This window comes from Trichosurus vulpecula, chromosome 4 (assembly GCF_011100635.1).
Source record: "Trichosurus vulpecula isolate mTriVul1 chromosome 4, mTriVul1.pri, whole genome shotgun sequence".
NCBI classification, from domain to species: Eukaryota; Metazoa; Chordata; class Mammalia; order Diprotodontia; family Phalangeridae; genus Trichosurus; species Trichosurus vulpecula.
This window is the reverse complement of record NC_050576.1, coordinates 277,559,686-277,587,671: the sequence shown is the minus strand read 5'-3', so window position 1 is coordinate 277,587,671 and position 27,986 is coordinate 277,559,686. Positions and strand designations below refer to the sequence as shown.

Sequence of the window (27,986 nt, the reverse complement as noted above, 5' to 3'; positions counted from 1 at the left end):
AGGGACAATAGCCTTGGGCTACAACTTTTTGAAAAATTCCATTATTTTATGTGACATATGTGTGTAGCTCTATCTTTATCATTACACTTTGCATTGCAAACTTACAAATGTATTTACTGTATTAATAAACAATTTTAAGCATAAGTTTGTACTATATGTAGATACCATTACAGTAGAGCATAGAAATATTATTTGAAGATCAAATAATATTTTCCCCCAAATTCCTTGATCATGGGATGAGACAGCAGACCCCAGTATGCCCTGATGTATAACTCTAACCACACACATGCATACACATACTTATATGTATTTTCCCATTCCAAGATTTTCCATCAATCTTGTCATATCAGTATATACATTTTCTTACTTTACTTATACAAATAAATATAATGAAATAAAAACAACAGCATTAATTTAATAATTATTTATTATTAAATTTTATTACTTATAATTTGTTGATAGTAATTTCTAGTTCTCAGAAAAGTCTGTTTATTATGGACATGAAGCAACAAAAAAAAAGGATCAAGGGTAACAAGGATCCCCTATAACTCTCTCCCATTAGTACATTAAGTTTGTCAGATTAGCTAATTATTGCCCTGGAAGAAAGGAAGAGTTTGGTCCTATGCAGAAGAGCTATGGCATAGGAAGAAGAGGCTGTAAGGGAAGGAAAGTGTATCCCCTGGACTCCCCAAGGGAAGGAGGAAAGATAAGCCCAATAAATGTGGGGAGTGACTGAAAATACTAGGAGACCTAAGAAGACAATCCAGTGGGAGTCATTTATAGTTACAGTAAACTATAATTTGGATGGAGGAGCACAATAATTCTAACCATGAATCAACACACAAGCCCTGGCACAGTTCCTTGATTTTGCCTAAGATCTAACCTCACTCACCTCTTTACTATTTGTACAACATGGCCTCCTGAGTTAGCATTCTGGCCAAGCTCCCATGTGGCATTGCTGTTGCTAACAGTGCTGCTGTGATTTTAAGGTAACCAAGAGAGTCCTTTTCAAGATCCCTATTCAACAAAATAGGTTTGTGATTATTTTTTATGTTACAAAATCTCAGGTCCTCTGGGATCCTTGGGATCCTTAATACAGAGCCTGGGATTGGACAAGTTTCCACAAATTTCTCCACTGGGGAAATCAGTCACTGAACCTGCCATGACCTTCAAAAATGACTTCATATTTAAGAAGGTAATACTGCCTTCTTAAATATCAAATCATGGTATGAATCTAATAGGTACACAGAATAGATTGTGTTTGTGCAGGAAGAATAAGACTAGTGGGTAGTATCTCTTTGCCATTAATTTTATGCCCATAATGAGATTTTATGCAAGTTTTTTAAGCAAATCTTAAACACATAAAGATCAGCTATCTTGTCTAAAGCCCTTCAAAATCATGGTAAAAGCTAGAAGTGATGTTAAAACAAATTGTCTATTGTAAACACATCTCAAAGTTGGGGAGTTTGGGGATTATTACCTAACAATACCTGAAGAAAATTCCCCTCTATCCCAACTCTGAGAAGTCATTATTGAGCCTCCACAGACCCCCAAAGGCGGATCCCACTATGTCTGGAGGCCAATGACTTCATCTTAAGAGCACCAACTTAAGAGTCTATTCCAGTATCAGAAAAAAAATACTTTTTGTTTGTCTAATCCTGTGGTTTCATCACTGTGGGAATTGCCACAAATTAATATAAATTATATGGATATACATATACTTACACACACACATATATATAATGTAGATAATCTGTAAATTATCATTATAAGGTTAAAAAATTATCTAGTGAAATATCATAATGATTGTGCTTCTCTAAAAATAATTTGCAAAATACTCATCTCATATGATTTTGTACCTCATGTTCTGGATTACCTGTTTGCCCCTATTTTGTGCTTTTCACTCAAACACTGAAGAATGAAAAGCCAAAATCGAGAATTAATTATATTTATCATAAGTAAAGAAAAAGAATAGAATCTGAAAACAAATATATACTTCTATAATAGTTTCCTTAAGATGGGATCTTTTTTCTAGATATATTCAATATTAGCTAAAAAAAAATTTAAAAACAGACCTTTTTACAGGTATCAGTCATTTTTAAAGGAGAATTAAGATGATCAGAAATACACTACGGACTAAGTAAAAAATAATTACTCCCTTCAAAATTACAAAACAATCGGGGGCAGCTAGGTGGCGCAGTGAGTAGAGCACCACCCCTGGAGTCAGGAGGACCTGAGTTCAAATGTGGCCTCAGACACTTGACATGTCCTAGCTGTGTGACCTTGGGCAAGTCACTTAACCCCAATTGCCCTGCCAAAAAGCAAAAAAAAAAAAAATTACAAAACAATCTCCATAATGATGATGATGATGATAGCTTATATTTAGATAGCACTGTTAAATTAACAAAGTGCTTTCCTTACAAAAACACCTGAGGCCTTGTCATTCAGTCATTTCAGTCATGTCTGACTTCACATTCCCGTTTGGGTTTTCTTGGCAAAGATCCTGGAGTGGTTTGCCATTTCCTTCTCTAGCTCATTTTACAGATAAGGAAACGGAGGCAAGCAGGGTTAAATGATTTGCCCAGGGTCACATAGCCAGTAAGAGTCTGAGGCCAGATTTCAACTCAGGAAGATGAGTCTTCCTGACTTCAAGCATGGCGCTCTGTGCACTGTGGTGCCACCTAGGGCAATTATTATCCCTCATGTCCATAATACTTCTGTTGTTCCAAAAATCTTGGTGCAGTTTTAATAGCCTAAATACAAGCACACCCTAAATAACTAGGTGGCAGAGAGGTTGTATTGGAGACAGTAATGCCTGAGGTGAAATCCTTCTTCACCCGCTTAATAGCTGTTTGACCCTGAACAAAATCAGCCAACTCCCGGCACAGCCTCAATTTCCTCAGCTTCCTCACCTGTAGATGGGGGATAATAATAGCACCAAGGATTTTGTGAGGACCCAATGAGCCAATATGTATAAAGCACTTTGCAAATCTTATATAAAAAGCTTATTATTGTTTTCGTTGTTAAACTTGAAGCTCAGAGACAGTGGGGACACTGGAGCCAGCTCGTAGATTGTTAAATTTTCCGTGTGAGCATTTAAACCTCATTTGGAGCAAATGCTTCAAATCAAAGTTTGTTTATTGTTTTGTTGATTGTCTAGACTTAAGAAAGTGATGAGGAAAATGTTAATAATTCAGGTTAAATGTAAAAGCAGGTTGGGCATACATTTTTTGGAGAGCTGGTTATTAAACATCGGCCAACACAGTCCTGCTCAGATGAAGTGACTTGTTCCAAGTCCTAAGGCCAGAGTTATGCCGCCCTGAATAACAAATTATCAAGTCCCATTTTAAAAGACAGTTATTTCTTTAGGTGTAATATCCTCCTACATGGTAGGCACCAACAGAGTGAAGACTTGAGTCTTAATTAATCCTTCATATCCCCAACCCCCAGCACAATGCCTCAAATATAATAAGTGCTTCATTAGTGTTTGCTAGCATGAATCACACTGTCACATGGCATCTGAAGGTCTACTTTTTCATTGTACCCTAACAATGTCTTGTCTGCCCTTTGAAAGGCTAGATGAATCCACACTAAATGCCTCAGCATATCAAAGGAATCATGGTATGATATAACCTTCATGACCAAAAAAGAGAATTTTCTTCCAACTATCTAACTTAGCTTGGAGTTGTGTCTGTATGACATTAAAATATACTGATAAAAAGGAACAATTTCCTCAAACATCTGCACTTTTTTATAACACCAACTTGTTTCCCTGGGTTTTCCATTGGAAAATTGACTGAATGGATTGCTTATTTAGGCAGTCTCACATGACTTCACTCTCATTCCTTTCACCATTTTCACCATTACAACAAAACTAAAAATTACCAAAAGGGATAGAGTGATCTCCCAAAAAGTCAGCGGTTGGAGACTGTGTAGAGTCTCCCAGCTGGGAAATGTTATAGCTTTAGAAAACCCCAGAGATAAGAACAAAATAATCATTACTTCCCATTTTATGGAATCTCCAGTGCCACATACACTAAATGGAATTGAAATACAATATTTGTGAAGAACTTAATGTACAATAATCTCCTCGATGTGAAGCACTCAGGGGTAACCAAGAGCACAAAGTCACAACTGAAATCTCATTTTTAACTATGGGTAAGGAGCCAGGTCATATTCTTTCATTTCTATCCCATATGACTTAGGCTACTTGAACTAATAAAGGCATGTTATCTATTTACACCACATTACAACGAAGTAAAAGAAAACTGTTTTTCAGGTAAATCAAAAGGGGAGGGAAGGATTTATCTCTATTGCTACACTCAAAGACTTTGAGCAAAGTTAACCAATCAGACTGCTGAGACACCATGATTAGACTCAACATAATCTCATATGTAAACTATGTCGGTTGTCCAGTCATCTTGTTAAGAAGGAAAAAAATTCAATTACACTGACTGGTTGATCAATCATAGTCTATACATGCCTTCATAAAGAAAGTCTGTTTTATATTCATTTGTCATTAGTAAGAATGATTTAGTCGCATTTCTTCCCCATCAGCTTAAGCCAACAGATCAGTTAGTCATTCTCATAATCACGCACAAATCCAGGAAGATGTACAATTATTATTTTTGAGGAAATCTATATGAATAGAATGAGTAACATGTTTCCTTCAAAATGACAATTAAGCTTCACTTTTAACTGTGGGAAAGTTCTCAGTAGATTGACTCAGATTGACTCATTATATATCATTAATTTGACTTGTCCCCATTCCTTACTCACCTTTCAGACTAGAACTTTTTAATTTTACTTTTCATAGCAAAACCCACTAACAGAACACCTTTTGAATTATGTGTTTATTTGCCCTAAAGTCACTGATATCTCCCCTCTATTCTAAAGGACAAACAAGCTTTACATAGGAAGGCTGAGAGTTTCTCTCCTCTGTCCATGTAAGTTAGGAAAGTAAGAATCTCATGCCCCCATAGAATGCCTCCATATATTTCTCTGGCCACGGCCTGTTGAATAGTGACTAGGCCAGGGCTTGCTAAGGGAAGAGACCACTGCCAGGTAGCTTGCCCTCTGGGAAAATATGATGACCCATTCCTCTTGCTCCTACATTGCTCCCCATGTACCATCAGAGGCTGGAAACAACTGCAGAGATTAACAAGGCCTGGAGAATAATTCTTGGTTTCACTCAGATCTCCTAGTTTCTCCTTTGGTGAAAGATGAAATTAATACAAAGATTGCAAATCTTACCTTGTAATATCACAAGATATCACAAAAGTTATTTTAAGAAAATGTATACATATGTGTATGTATACATACTTGATTCAAAATAGAGATAGCTAGATATAGATATAGGCAAATAGCATAAATGCATTATTTTCGGTAGGAAGGAGATCGTCACAAAATAAGGACAAGACATTAAAAATTCAGAAAAGATTGGGCTATGGAAATTATATATAATGGAAGGAAGAAAAGTTTTCTTTAATAGGTTCCAAGGGACCACGTGACTATTTTTTCCTGATACAACAGGGAGAATCAGGCCAACTGTATTTGTACAGAAATAGTTACGCCAATATCAATTCTGCAAACCAATACTATCTTTTCACCTCAATAGTGCATGGTGGGCATGAAGAGGCTGAAAATGATGTGAGTAACAAAAAAAAAGTTATCATCAACGAAATATATGGAAAAGTTATATCAAAGAAATGGACAGATGGAAAAGAAGGTAGACTAGTCATACAGCAAGAGCAAGGGAGAACAGATGGGCGGCTTGTGTGCTTCATTCATACTCCTGTAATGTCAGAAGATGCACAGCAAGACCCTCATCCCATTCACTGGATTCCCTGTGGGAAACTCACATGGGCTGCCCGGACAAGAGTTGTACAGGGTAAGAATATGTGGGTGGGTGCAATCTGAACCACTGGAGGGAGCACCCACATTAAAGAGTTCATAGTTCTATCAAAGCATCCAAGTAACTTAGCTTATTAAAATGAAATTGGATGCTTATAGAAGGGAATGACAGCATAAGCCATAAGAATGGAATTGACAGATCATTTTACTTCATCATCTTCCAGATCCTTCTGCTAAATTAATTCTGGGGTTTAAGATAAGTACTTTGGGAAATTGAAAATCTCATCATTGAAATGTCTTCTAATCACCTAAAAAGGACTAATGCCACCTAAACACCTAAGATCACCTGACTACCAGAAGTGGCATCTAGAAAAAGACTTTGGGCATGTGCTGACACCAAGTAAACATTAAGGAGTCATTTTCCATCCAAAACATAGTAACGTCTAGAATATAGAAACGCAGAAACGTACCAACAGGATTAGCCCAAATGGAAAAGAAAGAATGAAAGCTAACTATTCACTAAGTCTCCTTTAGTGGTTTTAAATACATTTCTTTTGACATGGAAAAGAAAGAAAGAGAAGAAAGAAAGAAAGAAAGAAAGAAAGAAAGAAAGAAAGAAAGAAAGAAAGAAAGAAGGAAAGAAAGAAAGGAAGAAAGAATTTCAAATTCAAAGATCAGCTAATTATTACTATACTCCTCAAATCTTAAATAATTTTCGAATACCAGTTGAATTCTCAGTAACATCATGCCTGTGTCTAAGTCATGCGTTAAATCAACTATTACGGACATTAATGTGTCTATTACATCAATCATTGTGGTCTACCACTAAGAAATGAATCAGATCATCAAACAGTCACTCTTTGATCTGTCGAGAACATTAAGTTCATCATACCCACCATTTGCAGTCTATCTCCACAGACATTACAGATTACTGATTCCACAATTCAGTCTGCCATTCTATAGTCCATCATTAAAACTGATCACCCAGTTCATATTTCTATTAAAGTATTACTTTCCTTTTCTACCTTTTCCCTGGAACCTCTTCAAGGATAGTTTAGCCCACGGTTTGGAGGACTAAAAACTATGTCAAGTTATTTTAAACAAGACTACCCATATAACCTTGAACAGGAGGCATCATTCTCAAGTTATTCAGCAAAAAGCAGTCGGTATGAACGTAGCCCCCAAAATACTGTCAATAACCCCCCAAACAGCCATTACCACTTCACCTAGGTATCTCAACACAACAGTTCTTAGGACCACCTAATCTACCTCTTCATGTCAAATCCACCAACTTTTTCCTTGCCCCAATGCCTTCTCATCATTCTTCTACTTCCATAATTAAGCTTGGGGAAAGGAGAGTCATCAGTAACAAAAGGGATCAAGGATTGGACAACAATCATACCCCACAGGATTACAAATTCCTCCCTTCAGGAGCAAATCGAAATGGGAGGAGAAGCAGTAAGTACCACCAGTGGACTAACCATGAAGTTTAATTAAAGAAGGAATTACAGAATTAGAGATCAAGTCTTTGTCCCTTAACCCCTTGTAACCCGTTCTGTGGCCTCAGGAAATATTTTATCCTAGTTAACACTATTATACATAAAATCTTTCTTTGATTTCATACGGATTTAGTCATTGGAATTCTATAATTATCAGCTTCCAGACAAATATGATGCTAACATGGGTGAAGGCAAAAATTGAACAGCAAAATAATAGTTCCTATGCATGTGTCTGCTGCATTGTTTTTCCTCTCAACTAGACCTTTCATTTGAATAATTAAAGAACCAAAACATAACACCCAGTTCAACTCTACACTTGCTTCAGATATAACAAAATACACTTTACAAACATAGGAGGCTGGAGGTGAGGGAAGGTAGGAGGTGGGGGGAGCTCCCTCAGCAACACTTCCAAGGCCTTGGCAATCACCCATTAGCTATAAAATTGTCCCATTTCAGATAAGAATGATGCTTCTCCCTTCTTCGAGGCTGATAGCCCTAGGCTGGATGCTACAAATGTTTTTTTTTTAATCCCATGATGGTGGATTTCTCTAACTTAAGACCAGATCACTATAAAATCACACCAGAGAACTGCATAGGAGATATTTTTTGTATGTGCTCCCCAAATTAAATACTATCTTTATGTTTCCATGAGGTTTTTCAGGAGACAACTCAAAGTTTGATGCACCTCTGGGGCTAATCGTAGACTGTCCTATACTTGTGAGCTTTATCATTCAACAGGGGGCACACAATGGGGCAGCTAACTGTTTACTGATCTGCAGTAACCTTTTTACACTGAGAAAGATGTGAATGACCTCTATCGTGTTTACTCGGGTGCAAGCCAGGAGGAGTGAAGCAAGACTGAGACTCCCTCACAGACCCAGAGTAAATGACAAATGACACTTTCTCTTTGTGATCTTTGGGATTTTTGTTGACTTATTTGGAGGCTTTTGTTGGGTCCCAAGAAATGGCCTGTGGCTGAGGCCTATTCTACCAATTTCCACGCTCCATCTGTGGAATCCATCAACGGGGCATTTACGCGCATTCAGGGCTCTGACACCTGCCTGGCAGGGCGCAGGAGACACAAAGAAAGCTGCAGTGGATGAGAAAGGGGAGGTTGGGTTTTGGGGGGGAGAGGGGGAGGTTGAAATGGATGCACAGTAGGGGTTAATCCAAGCTTCTCCAGTCCAGAGGCTTCAGCACCTGGAACCTTCTCTTCCACATTAATTCACAAGCTCAAAAGTTCTTGAGGTATTTTTGTTATTGTTCTAATTTCAAAAACACATTTCCAACATATATATATGTATATATATGTATATATGTATACATATTGCATATATACACACACACATATAGAGTACAAATAGAGGAATCACTGCAAGACAAAAACCTAGAGTTTTTTTCTGTAGGTACTGTGAAATGAATCTATAGAGCTCATATGCCCTGATAATTCAGTTGAAATAGGCAATATGGACTCAGGGCCTATATTAGCATAAATCTAAGTTTTAAGCCATTGCTTTTCAGTAGTTGATAAAATGGCAGAGATTCAGAAGATGGTGTTGGTTTTTCTTTCCTTTTTCTCTTCATCAGCAACTTCATCTCCATCTCCCCCCCGCCTTCCTCCCCCCCCCCACCAAAAAAAAACCCCTTTGGCTAATAGAAAAATGATGGGCCAGTTTATTACAAGGTGTTTCTTGGTTGGAGTTTCCTTTTCTCTTTTAAGATAAAAGCTCACACAGAGCACTAAAGTCTAATTAAGAGTCTCCAATCATTTACCTACTAAGTTTCCAGCCCAGCAGTCCACCACTTCTTGGCTAGAGAAATGTAATGCTATTCCCCTCCTCTCCAGCCAGTCCCTCCTCCTGAAACCTCCGCCTCACAGCAAGGGGTCATTAAAAAGAAAATAAGCTCCTGCCAGGTTTGTGCTAATCAAAATAGCACAAATAAACTCTGACACTCAACAACTCCCCAAGTGCCCACTACCCTGGGTGGAGAGTACAGATTAGTTATGAATATGGCAGGCAGCAGGGGACAAGTTCAGAAGGTCTAAAGTCAGTTCAGTCAGTCACCTGTGAGTTATTTTAAATCCACAACATAGAGTGTTGTATGTTTACTTAAGATAAGAACTGTTGTAGTTCAGTAAAATGACCTCAGAGCTCATGAGCTGCACTAGCCCAGGACAGGATGTCCAATAGGAGATTGCAATGGCATTGGGGGACCCTTTGGGTTTCATTTGATCTGCCAGTTTGGTTTCCAGGTCCCTACTCCCATTTATGAGATAGCTTTCTTCAACATCCACCATCTTAGCGTTTTTGCTTGGTCACATTATGAACCATAAATCTATACACGAATGGAAAATCTATAACTTTTGTCAAGAGTTACTAAGAAAAAAAATTAAAAATCGGTGTGTTCCATGGTTGGGAGCATGATAATTCTTTTCCATTCAATGAGTAGTTGACTCTGACCCTTAGAATGATGACTTTTTTTAATGGAATGGTTTATTTTTGATGTCACATGATGTCACTTGCTAACATACTTTACAATGTTTGTGTTTTTGTCCTCATGCCCTTTCTGATTTCTCCAGAGCCACGTCATTTCCTTGATAGGAAATCAGGGAGCAGTAAAACACAGAAGTTGGAGCACCGATGTGAACTTGTCCCAATAACAGAGGTAAAGAAAGAAATCCATGATTGACTTGGGCAGGCAGAAAAAGGCCTGAAACTAACACGGATGCTCTTAGCCCGTTTTTCCCGAAGCTTGGTCCCCCGGATGACAAATAATAACAAAAAATAATTACATTCTAGACATGAGTCTCTTTGATTAAGCCACACTCCAATTACCCCACTTTGGAAGCTACTACTATTTGCAAACAGCATACTAGCCAAAAAAAAAAATCAAATGCCTATTTTTTTAACTTCCCAGGAACCATGGCGAACTAAAGTCTCAGATGAGAAAAAGAGAATGGAGCAGCCCGAGAAAATGTGCTACTATTCAATTAGGTAAACTGATTAGTTAACTAATTAATTAGCTAACATTTTCCTAAGAATAGTCTCTGACATTCAGAGCTATCCCTTTTCCAGTAGTATTTAAAAACAAACAAAAAACAACAGCTGTCATGGAGAGCTAGATATCCTCCATCTTCACCCTAGCACTCTTCTCTCTTAGCTTTAAAACCAGTGAACTATATTTTATTTGTTTGGGCTTCAGTTGCACTGAAAGAAAAAGGTAATTCGCACTCTGAAGGGGAACAGGAAAACAGTAGTCCCGGTAAGAGGAGCCAGGCCAAGTGACTTTTATTTACAATTGCCAAGAGACAGGCTATTATTACCCATATGCGGCACAATCACCCTCCTTATCATGGGTTGGCCATCATGTCCACTGGGAGCTGTTAATGAACTGGGTAATTGAGCCGCTGACATGTGTTACCAAAACAAAACAATAGGAAGAAGAGACAAATGAACATTTTATTTGCCAATCAGAGTACGTCCAGCTTTTCAGGGAGCTACAGCTAAGTAACTGTCTGAATACATAAAACAGTGCATTGAAAGCAAGCAGATGTATGCACAATAATGGTTAACTGACAGCTTATGGCCCATCTGTGCTTAACATTTTGTTAAAGAAATTACTTGACTTGCTAAAGAGACAAATCATACAGCTGCCCCAAGTGCTGCATTATACGAGATAAATCATTAGCTAAACTGTTTCATGCTTAAAATGACAATGCATATTAACAGTGATGCTGGGACATTTTGTCAGCACAGCTTGACACAGTTATTACTTACCAAAAATGTGACAGCTCATAGATATTCAAGGGTATTAACTTAGGAAAAGAATGAAAACTTAGAAAACAATCCCAAGGAACTAACAATAGGCTGCTTGGAATCTCTCTCCCTTAAACATTCATTTTTGAATGGTTACAAAAAAAAAAAAGAAACAATCTCGTGAACCAGCATGCAAAGCCATGTTCTCTACCATGAGACACCTCTCCTCCATATATGCCATACTGCTCTAGAAACGGAGAATGTTGGGAATGTGCCCACTGTAGAATTATCATGCATTTTATCTGTGATATAATCATCTGTCCATGGTTTAAGACACAATTTCTTTTATTAGCTTCCTTCTGCTCTTGCTCAAAAATAAGCTCTTTCCATCTCTGAAAAGTCCTACTTTAACAGAAAGCAGAAAAATATTCTGCAAAAAGCAAGCTGTTGTTTAGAAGGTTTCTCAACTCTGTTTATGCTACTGCAACTGAATGGAAACCACATTTTTCGGCCCTAGTCTGATTCTTCCACTGTCATGTAGACCAGCCATCCTCTGAAGCCAGGTCTGGGTAAAGTGGAAAAATTAGATGCAGGATATACAATTCAGTTGGCTCATTTTCTAGGGGCCCTCTTACCATGCCAGGCAGCATGATGTAGTGGAAAGAGAATTGCATTCCAAGTCATAAGACCTCAGTTCCAGTCCCAGCTCTGACACTAAATCCCTTATGCTTGTAAGCAAAACCTTTGGGACTCAGTCTCCTCACCTGCAAGATGGGGCTGGTAATAACTGCTATACCAAACTCACATTAGAGGAAGCACCGTGAGGACAGATCAAAAAAAGATAGGGTGTGTGAAAGCACTTTTGAAAAGTATAAGGCATTTTAGAAATTGAAGGGAGTTCCATTACCAACATGCAAGGGGCAGGATTAATGTTGCTGGGTCTCAACCACGCAACCAAGGTAAATAAAGAGCTGTGGCGAATCAATCTGATCATATTTTCATGTCTAGGCAATATTTCCTGGACTCATATCAATCCAGTCTAAAGTATGCATAATTTATGAAAGCGCAATCATGAAAGGTGAGTAACCATTGGGGCAAGTCTCAATGTTTGTTAGTATATGAAATATCACTCATGACCCTTTGCTAAGAAAGGATCCCATTGTGATGTAACGTGAACCTTAGTCAAAGCTACCCTGCTATCAGGTATTCTTTATAGAACACAACGTGTTCTATAAAGACAAACTACACAATTGTTAAAGACAAAGAATCATATTATTGACATTTTAATCTTTGCGTGGTTTAAGTCAACAAATTCATAAACCAATGCTAGAGCTATAAGAGGTATTGGCTTACCAGAGTGAAGAAAGAGACAATTTTTAAAAAGCCCTTTTGCCACTCTTACTCAAAGGAGGCAACCCCAATACAAACATGACTGATCGACAACCACTCTCTACAAAGAATAGCTCGACCAATGCTATTTAGCAAGTCAAGGAAAGGCAAGGTTGAGAAGAAACTGAAACGCTCTTTATGCTGGAAACCTATGCAATGTGACCTAGCAATATATATTTGCAAAAAACAGTGAAAAGGAGGTGAAAAGGACCAACAGGTTAAGTGTTTCAGAGAGCCATGATTCCACTGGTGTAGCTGTTATCTCCACCAAGGTAGAGCACCCTTCTGGGACTTGAACTGCTATTGTAAAAAAAAAAAAAAAAACTATCACGCTACAGATGGCCAACCTGATGAAGAGCCTCTACAACTTTAGCAACCTGGCCCCATACCTGAAGCCTTTCCAGGAAGCGAGAACCGAGTCACCTCCTCGATACAATAAGGGATCCAAGTAGCATTTTGTTGGAGGTTAATGCTAGGGCAAGACAACCAAGGAATCATGAAATAGCAGAGCTAGAAGCGATGCTAAGAATCATTTCATTCAAGTGATCTTACTTTGCAAATGAGGAAACAGAAGCCACAGAGGTGGAGTGGTCACATGACTACTTAGGGACTGAGCTGTGAAGCCCATTCCCTGACTACCTCACTAATTCTCTTTCCATTACACCATGAGGAAAGGAAAGTAAGAGGAACAACATATTCGAGAAATGTAGTCATGGAAAGATTGTAGGCCAATGGAGTTAATAAAGTGTTAGAACTATGGTTTCCATGGGCCATGGGAATGGAGGTATCTATCCAACATGTGGGTATCTAGGTGGCACAGTGGAAAGAGTGCCAGGCCCGAAGTCAGGAAGTTTCATTTTCCTGATTTCAAATCTGGCCTCAGACACTTACTAGCTGTGTGACCCTGGGTAAGTCACTTAACTTGTTTAACTCAGTTTCCTCATCTGTGAAATGAGCTAGAGAAGGGAATGACAAACTTCTCCAGTATCTTTGCCAAGAAAAGCCCAAAATGGGGTCAAAAAGAGTCAGATAAGAATGAAAACAACTGAACAATCCAACATGTTAATATAGTTGCTGTAGGTTGGTATCCTAAGAGAATGTGTCGATGGCCCTGCCTTAGTTACCATCCCTGATAGAGCAGTTCAAAATTGCTTGTGTGTGTGTTTCAAGAATTAAGAAAAAGTAGGCGTGGAAAGTTTTATTAGAAAATCTGAGGCTTAAATTTGCTAATTATTACTTGAAGTCAATAAGCTATACAAGATTTGCACAAACATTGCAAAACAGAAGTGGGTAAGGATATCACTCAGAAAGATGTCTTCCTAAAAGAAAAAGTAGTTTGGTCATATGGTGATATCAAAAGACATAACCAATTGATTGCCTGAATACTGCATGATATCTATACAATGTCAAGAGAACTAAAGGAAGCCCACCAAAGAACTGGGTAGTGGAAGAGTCACACGGGATGTAAGAGCATGACTTAATTTTGATTCATATCATAAATGGAGAACCCACATCAAGGAAATGACAGAGAAGGAGAAGGTCACTTCTGCAAATGACTCAGCAACATAATTATCATCTTCAAAAAGCCTTGACTGTAAAGAAGGTGCTCTGCTAGTGCTAAGAAAGAGGTGTTTGTAGATAAGGAAAATAAGAAAAAAAATCCTTCCCTCTTCTGGTTGCAAGAGTTGAGAGTTTGTGGAGGATGAGTTCTGATGGATTGTGTCAGCATCAAAGGATTTCTCAATAAGAATGGGCAAACCAATTGAGATGAAGGGAAGAGGAGCTCATTTGAACAGAAATATAATCCCTCCCTAAAGGTGAATAGGTACTTATCAAAAAGTCTCATTTTCTTTGTTTAAGAGGCAGTGTAATATAAAGAAGAAAACGACAACAACAACACAGAACTGGGAAACCAAGGACCTCTAGTTGAATAGTGGCTCTGTTCCTTATCATCTGGGTGACTTTGAACAAGTCTCAACCCCTCTGGGCCTCAGTTTCCATATCTGTAAAATGAGGGATGTGGGGTAGATGATCTCTGTAGTCCTTTCCATCTCTCTGATCATTGGTGTAAAACTGGTTGAACTCATGAAATTCTGAAATACCAAAAGGAAGGACTCTTCCCATTTCCAACTCTACTGGAATCCATCAATGGGGCATTAACTACTAGAGAAAACCATCATCCTGTCTCTCACCTGCTTCCTCTCCCAAATACCTTTCCTAAAGGGGATCAAAATGGATGGATACTCACTTAAAACATCGATATCCATTTAATTCTCCATGTCTAGTGACCTTAAAATGCAAACCAAAGATGACGATTTCTTAGCTCTAACTAAATAAGCAGAAGTATATACATATTATAAGAGCAGTGCCTAGATCACTTATGAAAGGAAATAAATACTATGCTGTCCTAAGTGCCTAGGGGATAAAAGAAAACATTCTGGGTCTAACAAGAATCAGGCAACCGGCCTAAAAGAAATTAAATATACTTGGCTTCTCCTTTCTGTTGGCATTTGTCTTGGCATTCAATAGAATGTGTGGTTGTTGGGGAGGTAAATATATGTGGGAGGGAGAAAGAGAGACAGACAGAGACAGAGACAGAGAGACAGAGAGGGACAGAGATAGAGAAGAGAGAGAGAGAGAGAGAGAGAGAGAGAGAGAGAGAGAAATAGAGGGAGAGATTGTGCCTGTTATCACATATATTCAGGTGAAAATGGGTTTATTTATATACATCAGATTTTAATGTATATTTGCTGAGGGCAAATTCTCTTAAATATTCTCTTAAGCATTTAATACTTGTCCACATCTGGTCAATTTGATTGGTTTTGACAATGTAGTCTCCCCAATGCCTTCTCTTCCTTTCCATCCACCCCACCCAGTCTTTCTTTCATGAGCAGATTTCTCCTTTGTATGATTACATAATTGTCTCATCCTTCCACACTACCTCTGTAGCACTGCGTAGGCACAATCATGCAAAAGTTAGGGGAAATGAAAAAGGGGGAGAGGAAAGGGAAACAAGGAGAGGAAGACCTACAAGACTAGAGAAGATGTGAAGACAGAAGATGGAAATGGAAAGGAAGGGAGCAAAGAAAGAAGAAAGGGAATGAACAAGCTAGGGGGGAGGGGTGCCTAGGAGAGAAGCACTGTCCAAACCATCAGAGAAAAGCAAAGAGATAGTCAGCAGCTTCAGAGTCTAACGATTTGTCCCCAGGCTCTGTGAAATCTTTTTTTTTTTTTTCTGAAAACCCTGGGGGGGCAGCTTTAGTTGAAGTGGGAAAAGCTGTCCTGAGGGAATGGGTATGAAGGGAGTGTCAGAAAACAGTTATTCATGTGCCCAGAGGGAAAGTGCAGTGATCCTAGAGATCCTAGAAGTCAATTAGGGACTCCCCTGAGTTGACCCCAAGTGTCCCCAGGGTCAGCAGCGCATCCCCAGGATGCTTACATCACTATTGTGCAATTTCTCTCCCTCTCTAATTATCCCTCTAGGCTGAGGGGAGGCAGTCACATGACACCCTGACCTAACCATTTGACTCAGGAATCCACCCCCCCAAAAAATGGCAAAACAGATGTAGAGCTGTAAAACAAAAGTTTTCATGTAGCGTTTCAACCAACCCATCCCATTCTTCCATTAAGCTCAGAGTACCCACAACTGTACCCATTAACTGTGAGTTAATTCCTTGCCCATTTATTTTTCACCCTTTTTAAAAACATGGCCTAAAAATGCCCAAGGCTCCTTAGAGGAAAGGTGTTATATAATTCCAAGTTACTAATTACTCTAAGTAGATGTGGCTTTGAAGTCTTCTAAGTCTTGCTTTCTGCCGGGTGCCATTAAAATTCTCAGCCCTCTAGAAAGTGTTCAAATGAGTCCTTTATTGTTTATGGGCCAATAAAGAAATCATTTAAGACTTGTGGAATTTATATTCCAGTATTATAAACAGGTTTGTCAGCATTCTCAAAATCTACTAGAACTAGGAAACAATGGCAATGGGAAAAAGGCGCACAAATGCACTTTTCCAATAAATACAGTCACATGTAGGAGTGCAATGCATGAGCTACACACATTTGTTCATACAGGTTGTACATCATGGTTAAAAAGAATATCGTTTTGGACTTGGAGAAAGACGGGTTCTACCTGTATGACCTTAGGTAAGCGCCTAACTTTTCAAGGCTTCAGTTTCTTTAATTAAAATAATAATAATATAATAATAAAATATAATATAAATAAAATATATTTATATATTATATGTAAATAAAATATATTTACATATAATGTATATAAAATACAGGCATATTTAAATATATCTGAATATATGGGTATATAAAATATATAAATATAATATATAAACTAAATAAAATAATAATATTTAATGGAAGTTTTAGGTTTACAAAGCACTTTACGATATTATCTTAGGTGACTCTCACATAACCCTGTGAGGTAGATGCTATCATCCCCATTTTACAGATGAGAAAACTGAGGCTGAGAGAAGTTAAGTGACTTGCCCAGAGTGATACAGGGATACAGGTAGTGTCAGACAGGATCTGAACCCAGGTCTCTTCTGACTCTCAGTCCAGGGCGCTAACCATTATACCATATAGCTGTAAAATAAAGAGGTTAGACTAAACAGAGCAATTATTAAGCCCTTACCATGTGTCCCACACTGTGCCAAAGCAGATGAGGGAAGGGGATAGGGGAACAGACTCGAGCAAACATGGCGATTCCAACCGTCAATGAACTTACATCCTAATGGAGACTTCCCCTCCATCCTCAGGGCCATTACTCTGCTTTTTTCCTCTTCCTCAAACTAGTGGGATTAGAGCTTTTTTTTCTTCCTAGGAGGGAGACCACTTGACTGGGTTGACTGAACACTTGACTGAACCCACTTGACTGGGTATGTGTAGCTGTCTCAATGTGTGCATGTATGTATGCATCTATGTATTTTTTTCTTTTTAAAAAAAATTTCTCTCCCTTCCTCTCCCCCTCTAACCTCCCTCTTAATGTTTCCATCTATTTATTGTGCCTGTTTTGACTGAATAACAAAGAAAACCTGCCTAGGAAAGCAAGACACAGAAAGGAAACATTCTGAACACCAAAGACCCTAGTCACAATCCTGCCTCTGCTACTGACTACTTGGGTAACCTTGGGCCAATCACTTCATCCCTCTGGGAACCAGTTTCTTCATCTGTAAAATGAGAGGCTTGGACTAAAATGCTAAAATTCCTTCAAGTCTGTGATCTTCAGATAATTTATAACGTAATTGGACAGCATACAATATTAAGATTATGCAATTTTGATAAAATTTATCAACTGTTAGGTATGGTATAAACTTTTTAAAAATTAAATTTGTTTATAAAATATAATTAATTTTTGCATAGTTGATTCAGTTAACCATTATAGTATAAGGCAATTTTTAGAGATGAGAGACTAGACTTATGATTTCATCCACATGGGCAAATTCCAGGAAAGGAAACTCGCACCATCAATTCAGGTTGGATGGTCTCTGTCTCAGAGAGTTGCTCAGAGGACCAAAAAGCTAAGTGATTTACCCAAGGATCACACAGTCAGAAAGTGTCAGAGGCAGTCCTTAGACCAGCTTTCTAGCCACTATCAAGCTATCTCTCAATGCACTTTGTAAGAAAATTGTAAATGTACATCATTCATCAAAAGGATAGATAGATAGATAGATAGATAGATAGATAGATAGATAGATAGATAGATATAGAGATATGAATGTAGATATAGACATAGACATAGATGTAGATATAAGTAGGGCAGCTATGTGTCATACTGGATAGAGTGCTGGACCTGGAGAATTCTAATCTGGCCTCAGACACTGACTTGCTGGGCAAGTTACTTAACAATGTTTGCCTCAGTTTCCTCATCTGTAAAATGAGCCAGAGAAGAAAATGTCAAACCATCTTAGTATCTTTGCCAAGAAAACCCCAAAATGGCGTCACAGAGAGTCGGACAGAGAGTCACAGAGAGTCGACTGAACAACAATAAACAACTCATGACTCCAAATTCAAGGTTCTCTTATTCTTTTCTTATTTTGTGACCTTTACAAATCAGTCTGATTTTGCCATTTGTGAATTCTGAAGCATTTTGTTGATCAAAATATTTTCTGAACTTTGATATCTCCAGCCATTTCTTTTGGAGTGGCTCTGATCTATCCAGTTGGATGACGATCGTCTAACTGGGGGAGACTTAAATTACCTCCAAATTTACAGTAAATATATCAACGTTGGTAGCCACCAAATTGGTCTGTATGAGCTAAACGGTAACTCTGACAAACCCTGAACATTTGATCTATTCAATAAAGGACTTAGTGGGGCATACATCCAATGGTGTTTGCTTTGAGGTCTTATCCGAAGAACAACTGGGGCTGAAATAGTGATGGGTCCCTGCTATGGTTTCTCCTGATGTTCTTTGTACTTTGCCCCACTTTGCTCTTTTGGGACCCAGTGGGCTGTGGGTGGGAAGATCTTATCTGTCCTAGATAATCATCAAGTGGATGTTCGACTCCTGGATATACAAGAATTCAATCAGCCAATCACCAAGCACTTAATAACTGTCTACTAGATTCCAGGCACTGTGCTAGGCAGTGGGGAATAAAAAACAAAGCCAAAGAAATAATCCCTGTTTGCAAGGAACTGACATTCTGCAGATAATTATATCTATGTATACACACAAATTCATTTAAATAGGGAAAAAAACAGAATAAATAAAAAATAAATACAACATAGTTGAGGCACTGGCAGTGAGAAAACGAATAGCTATGCAAGTATGAGAGCTCCATAAATTTAACAATCAAATCAGCCTGGGATGGCCAATTGTTATGGGGCAAAAACGTATCTTGGTATTTAAATTTTCCCTTTTCTGTGTCTTTTGATTTAATGGGTGCCCTCAAAACTCTGTGTCCTCCTAATTTCTCATAATGAAGACCTGCTCTCAGGAAAGAATCTTGTAATGGTAACTTGCACTTTAAGGGTAAATGAGTTTATATCATTTATGTTGCCGGGGCAGGGGCGAGGGGGAGCGGGGTGTAAATGTATTTTTACGCCTTATTTTTAATAATAGCACAATGAGCTTTTTACCCAGTTCAAATTATTTCAGGTATAAATAAACAGACTGGGAGATATTTAGGAGACTAAGGTTTCTTTCTTAATATCTCTAAGATCATGCTATATGTTTCTCAAACAAGAGGCATCATCTCCTGACTCCAGGCATTTTCACTGGCTGTCACCCAGACCTGGAATGTTCTCTCTCCTCATCTCCATCTCCTGGATTCCATGGTTTACTTTAGGTCCCAGCCAAAAGTCCACCTTCTATGTGAAGACTTTTTTGAGTCTCCTTAATTAGTATTTAATGTTTTCCACCAGTTGATTATTTCCAACTTAATAATAATAATAAAGCTTGGTTTATGTAATTGCTTGCATATTGTCTTCCTCCTTGGACTGTCAGCTTTTTGAGAGCAGGGACTACCTTTTACATTTCTTTATACCTTGTCTAGGACAAAATAGGTTCTTAATAATTGTTTATTGACTAATCAGTCACCTACTTAGTCTATTCATAGCTCTCCCTATGTCTACCCTTCTGGATCCCCCTAGTGACTAATGCCTTCAATCTCAAATGACCTTGTATTTATTTTATATTCTTGTTCAATGGGTCTAATTAGGGGAACTCTCCCCTCAACAGGTTTAACTAGGTATGCTCCATAGAGCATGCCTAGAGCTGGGTCCCTTCCGGTGTCCCATGTGCTGTCTTTGGAGCTGGACCCTGTCCAGTGACACAATGACCCTCATCTTTCACATTATGCACTGGCACAACGCTAAAAGACTTGATATCCTGGAATGATGCAAGCAATTCCTTGACCCCCATAGTTGGGGGAGGTGCTGAATCAAAAAGGCTGGTCACATGTGCTGCCTGGTCAAGCCTGACACTGGACGTCAGGCCTTAAATACTCAAACAACATGAGAGAATACCACTTCAGAAAATGTCTTGTGTTTTGATGTTTTAAGTATCAACTTCCTGGGAGAGTATAGTAGCAATCATATGATAAATTACTACTTCATGTTTAAGTCTTTATCAATGGGGCTTGTTGTGACTCTTTTGTGTTTTAAGCATTTCTTTTGCATGAAGAAAATAAATAGATATCCTATACCTGATCTACATTGTACATTAAGTACGAGACTGTAGAAATGAGCCAAGCTCTGCCAGGTCTTAAAAACTGAGAAAGGGACCAAATACAGGTGTCTTGTCCAAGAACTAAGTTCAGTTCAGAGGAACTCATCACCAGCTTGGGGGCAGGATGATGGATTTCTCAGTCATGGCAAAGCATTTTAGGGGAACTATAATCTCATCAGTAGATTATATATGAGATTATATATATAATTTCATCAGCAGATGAAAATTACTGATACTAAAAATCCTCATGTCTGGCAATCCATATGCTATGAGGAGCAAAAGAGTTAATATTTGTAAAACATTTTGCAAACCTGAAGGTGCTATATAAATCTTAGCTATTATATAAACCATAAAAACTGAAAATTAATATCCTACCTACACAGGGGAAATTTTTTTTTAAAAAATTATCAGAAAAGAAGCATCTGCTAAGAATGAGCCAGAGAGATACCAGCAAAGTGATATGGAGAAATGAAGAAATTATCCCAATAGCTTCCACCTCTCTCCTCCCAAAGAAAAAAAAAATCAATTTTGTTTCCATTAGCCGAATATTCTGGGTACAAGAGTTTGGACGTTCTACTGATAACCAAAGAATTGCCTTTAATTCTCACCTCAAAGACAGATGCAACTTTTATCTCATCTGATGCTTTTCAAACTCTTGAATATAATACAGTACCCTATAAACAAAATTTGAGGCCAAACAACTCATTTCTAAGATAATGTTAAATGCAGCTAAGTCTTCAAGGCACTTTACTTTGGAATCATGAGCCAACCACTAATCTTCATTTTCTTCAGTGTTCTGCAGACTTTATCATTTGAGGGAAATGTAATTCTAATGAAAATTTGGAGCTTGAAGCTTTGCCCACATGATGCCAAGTCTTCTGTTTGAAAAGTTTAAAAATTAGTGTTTGGCATTGGTAGACCAAACCACAAAATGACTTGCTAAACTTTTCATTTTCCTTCTGGGAAATCCATTCCTCATCATTGTAAGTGTTCTTTAGCTCTTATTTCAAGGATCCATAATTTCAACCCTGTGAACTCTGCCTCTACCTACCTGGACCACAATACCTTTCTAGAACCCCCAAAGTTCAGAAAAGTTTCAAAATTTAATCAATCAACAGGATTTTATTAAGTGATAACAGTACAAGGAACTGTGCTAAGTGCTAGAGATACGAAGAAAAGCAAAAAACACCGTTCCTTCCTTTAAAGCATGTGATGGGAAAGACAACATACAAGCAACCATAAACATACCAGGTTTAGACAGTGTAAATGGGAGGTAATCTTGAGGAGAAGATACTGGCAGTGGAGAGGACTGGGAAAGGCCTCCTGCAGAAGAGAGGATTTAAGCTGTCTCGAAGGAAGCCAAAGAAGACCAAATACTAAAGAAACCTAGGAAATGGTAAAGAGGGAGAAAATTCCAGGCATGGGGGAGAGTCAGTAGAAAAAAGTGGAATCAGGGGATGGATTGTCCAGCACTAGGAACAGCTAGGAAGCCAGTGTTGCTGCACAGTAGAGGACGAGTAGGGGAAATAAAGTGTAAGACAGCTGGAAATGATAACCCTTGAAAAATAGACATAGGATCTGTTGTCAGGCCCATATTCAAACTTGCTAGCTTTGGAGGGCTGCCTGACCTCATGCCCTGCTGACACTAGAACCCAAGGTCAGCCTCATACACCAGTGAGGCATCATCAGAGTAGGATTTTAGTGGAAGCATATAGACAAGCCATCTCTTAAACAAACAGATAAGTTTGAGGAAGCCACCACCACAAATCCCTAGCCTAAACTGACTGTAGCACTTAGAGACCAACGTTTTATTTCTCCCACTTACAACCTATTGTTGACTAATAAATCTGTTGGAGTAGGAATGTCCTCTACCAACAAAGATCCAAAGTGGACTATAGCTAAGAAAACTACCTAGGGAACTAACTACTTAAGCCATTTAGAGGTTAAGTAACTTGCCTAGAGTCACACAGCTATTAAGTGTCAGGGTAGACTATGAGTCCTGGTTTTCTTCTTTCTACTTCCAAAACTACAGCGGTAAGGAACTCTCCATAGAAGTACAAAAGTCGGGGGAGGAGAGGGAGAGAGAGAAAGGAAGAGATAGCGAGAGAGAGAGAGAGAGAGAGAGAGAGAGAGAGAGAGAGAGAGGGAGAGAGAGAGAGAGAGAGAGAGAGAGAGAGAGAGAGAGAGAGAGAGAGAGAGAGAGAGACAGAGACAGAGAGAGAGAGAGAGAGAGAGAGAGAGAGAGAGAGAGAGAGAGAGAGAGAGAGAAGGAGAGAGAAAAGAGAGAGAAGGAGAAGAAAAGAGAGAAGAGTGAGGAGAGGGAGAGGAGAGAGAGAAATTGAGGAGGAAGAAGGAAAGAGAGAAAAGAGAGAAGAAGAGAGAGAAGAGAGAGAAGGAGAGAGGAGAGAAGAGAGAAAGAATGCAAAAAGGAGAAAGAGGGAGAGAGAAAAAGAGAGGGTAAAAGAGAGAGAGAAGGGGAAGAGAGAGAAGAATGAGAAGAGAGAAAGTGAGAGCGAGGAGAGGGAGAGAAGAGAGAGAAGAGAAGAGAGAGAGAAAGAGAGGAGAAAGAGGGAGAGAGAGAAAAGGAGAGAGAAGAAGAGAGAGGGAAGGAGAAGAGGAGAGTGAGAAGAGTTAGAAGAATGAGAAAAGGAGAAGGAGGAGGAGGAGGAGAAAGGGGAGAAAGAGAGAGGGGGGAGGGAGAGAAAGAGAGAGAGAATCAGAGATTCAAAGGTATGAAGAACAGTTACCTAAAAAAAAAGTTCTGACAAGAACTGAGCTTAGCATCATAGACAGATTCCTATCTTTCACTTTCACTACATTCCCTCTCTGATGGAAGAATTGGGGCCTTCTCCCTTAGAAATGGATCTCTGGTTCAGCCAGACACATGTTAATCTCAAGAGAAGCTCACCCTGTCAACGCTCCTCTGAAAGTATTCCTCCTGTCAGCACCCTCCCCTCCCCATCTCCTCCTCATGCAGCAGTTGCAAAGCCCGAATCAGCTCACACCTGCCTCTTGCATTGTTCATGCCCAAGGTTCCCAGTCCTTGGCTGGTACCATCCTCAGGAGGAAGTGGGAAACAAAGGTTCCACAGAAACCTTCTGGGTTGTTATGGCTTGCTGATTCTACAGTTACTCCTGCTAGACTTTGACCTCCGTTTTGGCTACTAACTCTTGGCTTGTCTTGAGCCTTGGCACTGTTACTCTGGAACTTCTGGCTTGGACTGCTGGCTGTGACCCAAGATTGATTACTTCCTGAAATCTCATCTGGTCTCCTCTTCCCTATTTAATGGGCCTCAGTTTCCTAATCTGTAAAATTATTGTGTTGGACCAGATCTCTGGGATCCCTTCTAGATCTAAATTTCTTATCTATCACACTATTGTTTTTATTCACTGTCATTCCATTCAATTCAACAAACATTTATTGAGGAGTTATTAGGTGCTAGATGCTAGACACACAAAGACAAAAATGAAACAGTTTGCCCTCAAGAAGTTTGAATTCTACTGGAAAAAGTATTCCAACTCATGGGCCTCTGCCCCAGTCCATGATACCGAAACGTCTACCATAAGGAAAACTGAAGAATAGCCCTTCCTGTCGTAGTATTGAGGGGCAGCTAGGCGGTACAGTGGATACAGTACTTGGCTTGGAATCAGGAAGATTCATCCTCATGAATTTAAATCCGGCCTCAGACACTTGCTAGCTGTGTGACCCTGGGCAAGTCACTTAACCCTGTTTGCCTCAGTTTCCTCATCTGTAAAATGAGCTGGAGAAGGAAACGGCAAACCATTCCAGTATCTTTACCAAAAAAAAAAATGGGGTCAAGAAGAGTCAGATGCGACTGAAATGACTCAACAATGGTGATACTGAACCTTCCTTCAGCCATGCCAGGGTCTCATAGCAGCAAACATGCACAAATGCAGTACCATCACATGACCTCATAGCACTTTCTTGAAGGGAAGGAGATTTTTTTCCCACTCCTATAAAGCCACCCCAAGACACCAAGGGTAGCTTTCCATGCATTTCCCTGGCCACTCTCCTTTTTTCAGGATTTCTTTGGCCCTACCTGAGATAGTATGGGACTTTCCCCTTAGTTGAGATAAAGGTGTTGAAACAACAAGGCTAGAGTCCACTAGGAGATGCTAGGCTTTATCCTGGGAACCAGGGCTCTCTCTGAAGTAAACCCCAAGTTCCCCAGAGCAATCATCCTTAGGTTGCCCACGTCCCTTATCTAGAATTTTCCCTCATCGCCCCCATCCCCAAGAGATTTATGCCACTCCAGCAAAAGCTTCCCTTAGAGGTTTTCAGATAAGAACTGAGGGGATCAAAGAATTCCCTTTAGTTAACCCCAGAGATGCTTAGGAGCTGAGAATGTGCCCCCAGGCTGTCCCTTGCTGTGTGCATCCCATAGTTTTCTATCACCCCTCCCCCAAATGAATCCTGTTCCATTGGGTTACTTTACTCATAAATTTTGCATTATGTAAGATAGACTGGGGTAGGGGGAGGATATGTGGGACTAAAAAGACATTTAATAAATATTTGGTTATTGATTGGTTGAGCTGAAAGTGATGACTTTCTATATTTTTAACCATATTTCTTAAAATTGAATTGTATGGGATGCCTATCTTGGGAATACAAAGTAGAAGTAATGAAATATAAATCAACTATTTGCTAACACATTACCTTTCTGATGAAAAGCAAGCCTAAAGGCCTTTCAAGACAAGATTCTTTGCTGATTGTTGTATGCTAACCAAGACTTTGTCTTCATCTATAACACCCGGAAGGTCCATAATTGGGGATGGCGGCAAGACAAGATGTCAAAGACAGGATAACAGGTTTTGTCTTTGTTGTCAGGAAACTGGAGGAAAAGCAGCAGGAGTCAAGATTTGCTGAACAAAATATATTTGTGTTTTCTCTTGCCCTGATTTAAATCCACTCAGGTACTGTGCAAGTAGCTCATTTTTTAAACATAAAAGATGCTCAATTTGGATATTCTAGTGACAATAGTATTATAGCATTTAGAGCTAAAAGGGACTTACAAAATGACCTAATCCTACTCCATCAATTTGTACAGGAGGAAGCTAAAAGCCTGAAGGGTAGGATGTGACATGCCCAGTCACATGGATCGTATGTAGAAGATTCAGAACTTGAAACCAGGTCTTCTGATGCCAAAGTGGATGCTTATCCCCCCACCACTTTGCCACTCTGCTCTCTTCGCCTGGGCTTTTATCTAGCTAAGTATGGGAAGTTACAATATGCAAATAAAACCGTTCCTGAAAAGTTTTTGACCCCACTTTCCAGAAAATTTCAGTCAGAGATTTTTTTTTAATGATAGCTCTACTGGAAGTCTTAAACCAAAAGTGTTTGACGATCAACAAAGTAGTGTTTAGACTTCTAATTCCCCATTTTGTGTTCAGAGGATATGTTATTTGCCTCCAGGGGCTGATGTTACAGCACTTCCTCACCTCATATTTACTTTTGGTTTTCTTACAGCAAGGAACGTTCATCAGTTCTGACATGCTTCCTCTTGCAATCGGCATTATCTGTTGCCTCAGACATATAAGGTTACCCTTGAGAGCCTGGAGTTCAAGGTCTGTCTTCCATGTCCTGAGACACCTTTGAAAGACATAGCTAGCCAGGCTTGCTGGCTAAATTTTAAAGTCAAGGAGTCTCCAGGCCCATTTCTGGATCTGCTTCCAGAGAGCTGAAACCGACGTTCCCATCGATACCAGGATGACACAAAGATTGAGATACCATTTTTTGTTTGGCTTAAAGCAGATGTCTGCAAACCAGGTTTCTTTTTCAGTGATGTCAGCAAATTCTGATGAGAATATCCAATGTACACTATCAAACTTCTCAGACAATCCAAAAGTGAGACAGATTGTGCTGTTTCCTACATATTGAAGACATTTCATGCAATGGAGTATTCCCAAAAAAGATGTAGTAATAGTAATAATGGGGAACCAGACTATATTCTGTGGCTGGCAGCTATTATTTTCAAAGGACAGTGAATCATAGATCCACCCCATGCATGCAACCTGTGGTCTAATAAAATGTAACTGGGGCCTACTAATAGACAAAAGACCACCCCAGTTGGGGGAAACTAAACCAATCCCTACAACATAGGCACGCTCAGCATGTTTCGTTGGGTTGTTCACCCAGGAAATTTCATTTTACTTCCAAGGTGAATATTTACTGAATAGTTAATCATAAGGACTATTATTTAGTTTACAAATTAAAGAAACTAAAATTTAACTTAATCTTTTAAATTAACAACTAAACTTTACTAAAAAATACAACCTTAAAAATGAGGTACAAAATACAAAATTTTAGGAGACATTTTAATGTGCCTGGGACCATTCCGCATGCACACCTGTGTCCCAAAATGGCCTCACAGAGGCAGAAAATTCCTTTGAGATCCACAGACTATCAAAATCACCATAAATTGAATGGTATCAAAAATCTCCTTTTGGGGACTCTTCCACCTTAGCGATAAACTGTTAGAGACCCTCTATCCTAATAGCTACAAAACTATTTGTTGAGTGAAAATTCAGTCTAACACACTTTAGGCACCCACAGGTATATATTTTTATATGTATTTATATGTAGATATGTTGCTTTTTCTGAAAGACTGAAAGTTTCTCAAGGGCAGGTGCTAAGTTTTGTTTCTGTATCCTCAGAGACTGGTACGGTGTCCAGCTCATTTTATTGGTATGAAGAGCTCCCAGTAAAGAAATTCCTACAACCAGCAGAGAGCCACACCTGCTCTATAATTTATATTCTAAAAGACTTGGCAAGGGCACTGCTTGCCACAGCTTGCCCAAAGCCAAACAGTCAGTATGCCTCAAAAAGTGGATCTTGACCCTGGGTTTTCATGACTCAGAGGCCACTTCAGTAATCCCATACTGCCTCTCACCTAGTACATAGTAGGAAATAATGAAATACTTGTTAATTGGGTTATTAATTTTATATATATATATATATGTGTATATACACACATATATGTATGTATGTACATCTATATTAATGAAATGACAAGGTTAAAGTTCTCCTAAATAATATCAATTATCTTTAAATGTGGTCCTTAAATCACCTCATAAGAAGAATGAATTTCCTCATTGGTAAAATGAAATTGAACTCCATTAATCCTTAACTCTCTGGCTGGTTCTTAAGTACTCTGGGTCTGAGTTGACTAAAGTAGGGATATCTGATATAGTTTACTTGCACCAATTTCTCCAGCATTGCTATACCAGCGAGCTTTTCCTTAAAAATGTTAATATTTTCTTACTTCCTTTTCCTTCACTTTAGCCCTGG

At 39.0% G+C, this 27,986-nt stretch overlaps 1 protein-coding gene across 3 annotated transcripts in view; it reads right to left on the bottom strand.

Annotated features, from left to right (window-relative positions):
* Nucleotides 1-27,986, bottom strand: part of PAX3 (paired box 3) — a 104,514-nt gene that overhangs the window by 34,285 nt on the left and 42,243 nt on the right. The gene's annotated exons all lie outside the window — the stretch shown is intronic.